General features: G+C 38.9%; 1 pseudogene; it reads left to right on the top strand.

The window, feature by feature from the left end:
• Positions 1–5,795: 5,795 nt before the first annotated feature.
• Positions 5,796–6,043, top strand: LOC129075730 (40S ribosomal protein S27-like; annotated as a pseudogene).
• The last annotated feature ends 493 nt before the right edge of the window (positions 6,044–6,536 follow it).

The raw sequence follows: 6,536 nt of genomic DNA, 5'->3' as shown, positions 1-6,536 counted from the left end.
GACTTTTTAAAACACCTAAGTACAATGTGATTATCACATTTCATAAAATTGGCAATAATTCTTCAATAACATCTAATATTTATTCATTTTAAATTTTCCCAACTACCCTAGTAATGTCCTTTTACAGTTGATTTTATTTCAATCAGCCTCCAAAAAAAAAAAATCCACACATTGCATTGGGTTGGAGAGCCTGAGTTTAATCTGTAGGTAACTGAAAACAGTCAGTTTTAGCTATAAAACCACCGCAAAACTTAATGGCTTAAGCAAACACTATTTATTGAGTGCAAGAGGCTGTGATTTGGCAACAGAGCTGGGTTCAGTTGCGATAGGTGCTGGGTCGGTGAAAGTCTGGCTGGGTCTGGGTAGGGCGCTCACCTGACGGTTCCCCTTTGCTCTATGTGGCCTCTCATTCCCCAGGCTAACCTGGGTTTGCTCACATGGCGCCGTTTCCTTAAGCCGCAAGTGGAAACTCGTGCAAGGCCCCCTGAAGCCTAGGCTCACACTGCACATACTGCTTTGAACTCTAGTTGGCCAAAAATCACAGGACCAGCTCCTGTTCAAGAGGTAGGGAAGTAAACTTTACCTTCTGATGGGAAACTTGCAAAGTCACATTGAGAAAGACATGGCTATACAAGAAGGGGAATAATTTGTGGTCATTTTAGCAATCTACTTATAGTCACTTTCCATTTATTCCCAGGTAAAAATGTTTGAACTTCCATAACCCTTAAAAGCTGTCAAAGAATATATTTCCTAAGGCTTGTAATTTAAGTTCAACCTCACTATCCTTAAATGAATAGAAATTGATCTTTTACAAAGTTGTAAGAAACACTGGATCAGAAGGCATTTTTTTGTTCCTATATAAAAATTTTATCCCAAGGTTTCATCAGATGGAAGTTCAATCCATGAGTACATTTATTTCAAACACATCTTTACAATGTCTGAAATAAATTTAAGATATATAATTGGAGTATAATAAAAAGTTTTTAATAATTTTAATTTAAGCATGAGTAGCAGATTTCACTCTCTTCCAAAAGGTCACCAAATACATGAAACCATCAGGAAGGGAATCTATTTCTCTGCTCCAAGACATTAAGTCAGTAGTAGACAAAGAAACCCACTCATCAAGCTATCTGTAGACCAAAGGCCCAATGTATGTGATGGGAACATATCTGCCAAATACTTTGTGATTAAAAAAAAAATTATCAGCTGTTAAAGAACTTGCCAGGTCAGCTTTATTTGGTAGTAAAGGGAGGTAACGAAAAGGTTAAAACAACTGTAGATCTTTACTGAATATATACAGCTTTAGTTGTCTGGCTTTCAGCTTACAGGCTTTACTTGTGATGAACTAAAGCCATCTCATACCAGCTTGTACTCATTTCTTTCTAATGCCATGTTCAGTAAATTCACATTAGTAGCTTGAAAGTGACCAGAGTAGGGGTATTTACACCATGGCAGTTGGTAAATGCTAAAAATCAGGCCCCTCCTTTTTTTTCAACAACCAATTGTTGAAGATTCACAGCATATCACTGACCATTACCCACATAAAAAACTGACAGGCACCACTTCCTAGGGATATTTAAAGAAAATTTCTTTTGTGATGGAGCACAGCCATTATAGAGGAGAGGAGAGGGCTTCCCTGAGTATCTTTTCCATTAACTCATGCTTAATAGGCTACTGGTAGCCTTGTTGGATATGAGCAAGAAAAGAGACCTTTTGAGAATTGAAAGGAAGCAGAGACAAAAGAAAAGAACAGGAGGTGTGCTTGGTCCTTTGCTTATCCTGTTAACTTGGATTTTCATCAGACTCAAGCTAGACATACACTTTAGCTCGTTTCCAAGCATCTAAACATAATCTGAGTCTGTTGGAACAAAGGCAGAAATTAAGTAATTCTTTCTACATTAGAGAATTCTGCCATTCAGCCTTGTGTGAGTCCCTTGGCGGCCCTAGCTTTTCCTCTGTGCAAGACAGAGAAAGTACACCTGTTCCTCCCCGCTGTGCAAGTAGTTACAGTTCATGCCATGTTGCTTCTCCATATAGAGTAAGAAATAGAATAGAATGAGATTATTGAGAAGAGTCAGGGCTCTCTTAGGAGAAAATAAGTTGAAAGTCATCAGATAAGATCTTGCTATTGAAAGTGTATTTTATGGGCCAGAAGAATTGATATCGCTGGGGAGCTTTTCAGAAATGAAAAAATCTCAGGCCCAACCCAGACCTACTGCATTAGAATCTGTATTTTAAAAAGATCCCAGGTGGTTTTTATGCATGGTATAAGTTTGAGAGTGATCTAAGTGATGGTTTATTCATGGGAGCAGAGAAATGCCCATATGTTTTCTGTGTATTTTAACTCTATTTCTAACTCCCTTTTATTTCTTAGTCTTGCTTTTCCACTTTTAGGTTCCCATTTAAGCTTCATGGTTAGCAAACTGCTTGGTCTTTCCAAGGACAATATTTACATAATCATCATAGTAGAAAAAATATTGATTAACTTAAAATAGTAGTATCTTGGGTGGCTGGGGAAGGTGAGAATTAACTCTTTATTCATAATTGTAGAACTCAATGGATCAGGTAAAAAATGTAAATATCAAGAAATAATAATACCAATAGATTATCAAGATATATGAAAACAATGACCAGCACAAAAAGGAATAGCTAAATGACTTAAAGTATTTGACCCTGAGAAGTGGGACTATTTTTTAAAAATTCTGTTTGCGTTATTTATTTTTTTTAAAAATGTGTGCATCTATTACTTCAGTATCACTTTAAAATGTCATGCAATCTTGTATCTTATGCATTCCTTTAACCCACCTTGGATCCTTTCTGAGAACAAGGTAGAATATGAATCAGCAAACAAACAAAACCAAACATCTTCCCCAGGGAGAGCAAGTAGCCTATAATGATGGCTGAAAAAAGGAAATGCAGTGGTTTATGCAAGGAAAAAATGTTAAGCATGGTAACTTGGAGAGAAAATGAGCTATTCATACCAGTGGCAACCTTATATTGGTGATCTTATATCTGAAGGTTCAGAAGAGGCCGCCTAGGGTATGAGGAAAGGGGGAGAAGCCATTCAAGGATGTGGTAGGATAACATTTATGAGAAAAGTCCATGTTATCAGGAGGGAAATTTTTGTCAGAGAGAATTACCCCAGTGATTTATCTGCCCGAGATAAAAGACTGACATATGCTCCTGCTTCTACGGACAGAAACAATGAAATTTGGGAAAATAAACCTCAGAACAGGAATGGACTTTAAAATCATTTAGGACAGTATTTTTTAAAATTTATTTTAGCTGTTGATGTTCCATGACCCCCAAGTGAGATCTTACTCTGAATTCCAATATATTAAAACAGAAGCAAGCCGAACTGCTGATGTTGAAATGGAGGGTGGAAAGCATAGGACCAGTCTGGACCCACAAACTTTATATTGTCCTCATGAGGCTCTGAGCTCTGAGGAACACAAGCAGAAAGTAAACTATGTGACAGCTCACAAACATCCTGATTTTACTAAGGGGAGACTCATGTGATTTGCTCATGATCATGCATAAGGTCAATGGAAGAGCCAAGACATGACCTCAATTTTCTTGACCTGGAGTCCAGTGCTCTTTCCAATTTATCTTATTGCTGCATGACAAGGTTGGAGGGGCAGTCTTCTCCGACAGACTATAAGCTCTGTGAAGACTAAGATTGGGTTTAACTTCTTCACTACTGTGGAATGCTTGGCCTGAAGTAGGCCCTCAAGAAATATTTGTTGTGTAAATGAAATACACAATGTCATGTTGCCTTAATTCCTTGGTACTTTTAGGGAGTTAAATGGAGTTAAAAGATGTGAGTTCATTCATATTGTAAAATTCCTTCTCCAGGAATAGAGGTTAGTTCTTCGAAGGCAAATAATTTACTATTTTTACCTCCTTAAGTCTTACATGATCCTTTCTTTTATCCTCTCCAGTTTGGTACTCTTTAGTAGAGAGTTTTCATTTGTTTGGAATTAAGATCTTTTTGGTTTTCCTGTCTATGAAAAACCCAGAATGTAAGTCATTTTTTAGAACAGCTCTTTTATAAGCTTTATTTCTATGAAGAGTGACTTTGGCTATGGAGATAGGCAAGTTGAATCTCTTCTCACAGGCCCACAAGCTGAGTCAAAGGCAGTGGCATCTCTCAGAAAAAATCTTTATTCAGAGGCAACCAAGCCCTCATCAGCTTTGCCCGGCTACAGACGGATAGCAGAGGCAGCACCTGGACGTAATAACTCAGCTGTGACCACTCACTATAATTGCCTTTTAATAGCTTGTCTTGAGAAGGGGGCTTGTGCAGAAAATCTGTATCTTGATGTCAGAGTTTCCATTTAGTTCAGGTAAAGGTGGCAGCTAAAGGCAATCTGTTTGATGACTTCCACCTGTGTCTTAATAGGTGCCTCTCCCTCTCAGGCATCCTGGGCAATTGACAATGAGAATGAACATCAGAAGAGGTGCACTGAGAGGTTAACAAAAAAAGAGCAAGCCATCCCCTCTTTTGATATCAGTTACAGGCAATGGCTCAGCTTGACCGCCAACGCATTTTCCAGGGCCCTAAGGTGCCCATGTTCACTGTTTTCCTTTGGAAGAATTAGCAAAACGTATTGGTTGGCTGACCTACCAGCTATATCCTGTGGCTGAAACAGCCTGTTTAGGCCAGAGTGAAATGGTTAGTTATTCCCCCATCCTTATTAGTTATTCCACTGCGCTGAAGTTACCTTTCCAAAGAAGCAGCTACAAAGATCATTTTATCCTCAGTGCCAAGGGGTGGGCTGGAGAAGGAGCTGCCAAGACTTGGAGTGGCTGGGCATGATGGGCTAGTTTTTAAGCAGGCAAATTGATCAGAGGGACTTTTCAAAGTTGGCATCAGGACTTTTTCTCTTTTTCAAAAATTCTGACAAAAATGAATGATTTTAGGCTTGTTTTCAATTATGCAACAAGTACCCATTCATTAGAAACCAAGGCAGCGATGCCAGCTGTAGTTCAGTGACTTTGAAAGCGCAGTTTCCTACTTGGCCCAAGGTTGAACACTTTCATCGTTCAGCAGCCATGCCTTCAGCTCAGGTGTCCCGGGAGCAATTAAATGTTTGCACGTCCAGGAAAGAGCTGAATCTTTCCCACTTGAGTTTAGAGGACTCCAGGCTTATCGTTTGTCTCTGGGATATGGAGAAGTGGGAAATACAAGAGTTCCAACCTCATTCTGTGAGGGAAATTACAAGAAAAGGGAATTGTCATATAGCCAAATGAGAGGGGCCCTTGGGTGACCCAACTCACTGTCTCCTCACTGTGATTACTCCACAAACTAAAAACATCGTGGGCCTGAGAATTCATATTCCTATGGCTAGGAACATTCAAAATATCACCATAAGTGTAGAATTTTGCATGCTGGGATCGATGAAGACAGAATCTACTTGCAGTCCTTAGTTCTAAATTGTCATAAAGTATCAGATATACCCTGATTTAATAACATCTCTTTTGAGGGAAGGTGGGGGGCTGAGGAGAAAAATCAATATATATCTATATATAATCAATATATACAAGTATGTATTGATGATAAAATACACTTCAAAGTCAGAAACATTGAATGTGAAAAAATTGCATTTTAGCCTTGAGGAAAATATATTATGAAATCATGGGTAAATAAAGTTTTATTAGAACAGATTAGAACTGCATATATACAACAAGGACTGGTTCTTTCTTTTCCAGTTTTGCAATAGACCTTTGAAGCCTAAGGAAAGCTTAAAGATTTTGTTGCTCCTTTCTGGCAGTGACGACCTCCCCGGGACAACATGCCTCTTGCTAAGGGTCTCCTTCATCCCTCTCCAGAAGAGAAGAGGGAACACAAGAAGTGCCTGGTATAGAGGCTCAGTTCCTACTTCATGGATGTGAAATGCTCAGGATGCTATAAAACCACTACCGTCATTAGCCATGCACAGGCCATAGTCCTGTGTATTGGTGACTCTACTGTCCTCTGTCAGCCCCCAGGAGGAAAAGCCAGGCTGATGGAGGATGCTCCTTCAAAAGGAAGCAGCACTAAAAGCACCCTGACTCAAGATGAGTGGGGAACCATCCCAATCAACACATTTTAAATACATAAAAATATTTTGTTGCTTCTTGAAGGATGAAGGAAGGATAGGAGAATTGTAATGAACAGGTGTAATAATGACAAGAATAATAATGATAACCATATAGTACAATGACTATGTGTAAGACATTGAGCCAGATTCTTTGTACATATTATTTACAATACATTCTATAATCTGAAGACATGGATAATATTAACCCATTTTACAGATGATGAAACCAGGCTCAGGAAGTTTACATGACCTCACAAAAAGATCACAAAACTGCTAGAAGATAAAAATGAGATTTAAAATGTGCTGTCTTTAATTCTCCAAAAGCCATGCTTCAAGGGTAGGGAAAGATGAGATGTTTCAGCTTGCAATCAAAGAGCAGCAAAGTGGGAAGAGAGAATCTTAGGAAGTTACAGAGAGGAGAGTCTCTTCCGGGCTTTGAAGAGGAGAGCATAT

Source organism: Pteronotus mesoamericanus, unplaced genomic scaffold (genome assembly GCF_021234165.1).
Source record: "Pteronotus mesoamericanus isolate MK-2021 breed Mesoamerican mustached bat unplaced genomic scaffold, CSHL_Meso_final contig_56, whole genome shotgun sequence".
NCBI classification, from domain to species: Eukaryota; Metazoa; Chordata; class Mammalia; order Chiroptera; family Mormoopidae; genus Pteronotus; species Pteronotus mesoamericanus.
This window is presented reverse-complemented; position numbering and strand designations above follow the sequence as displayed.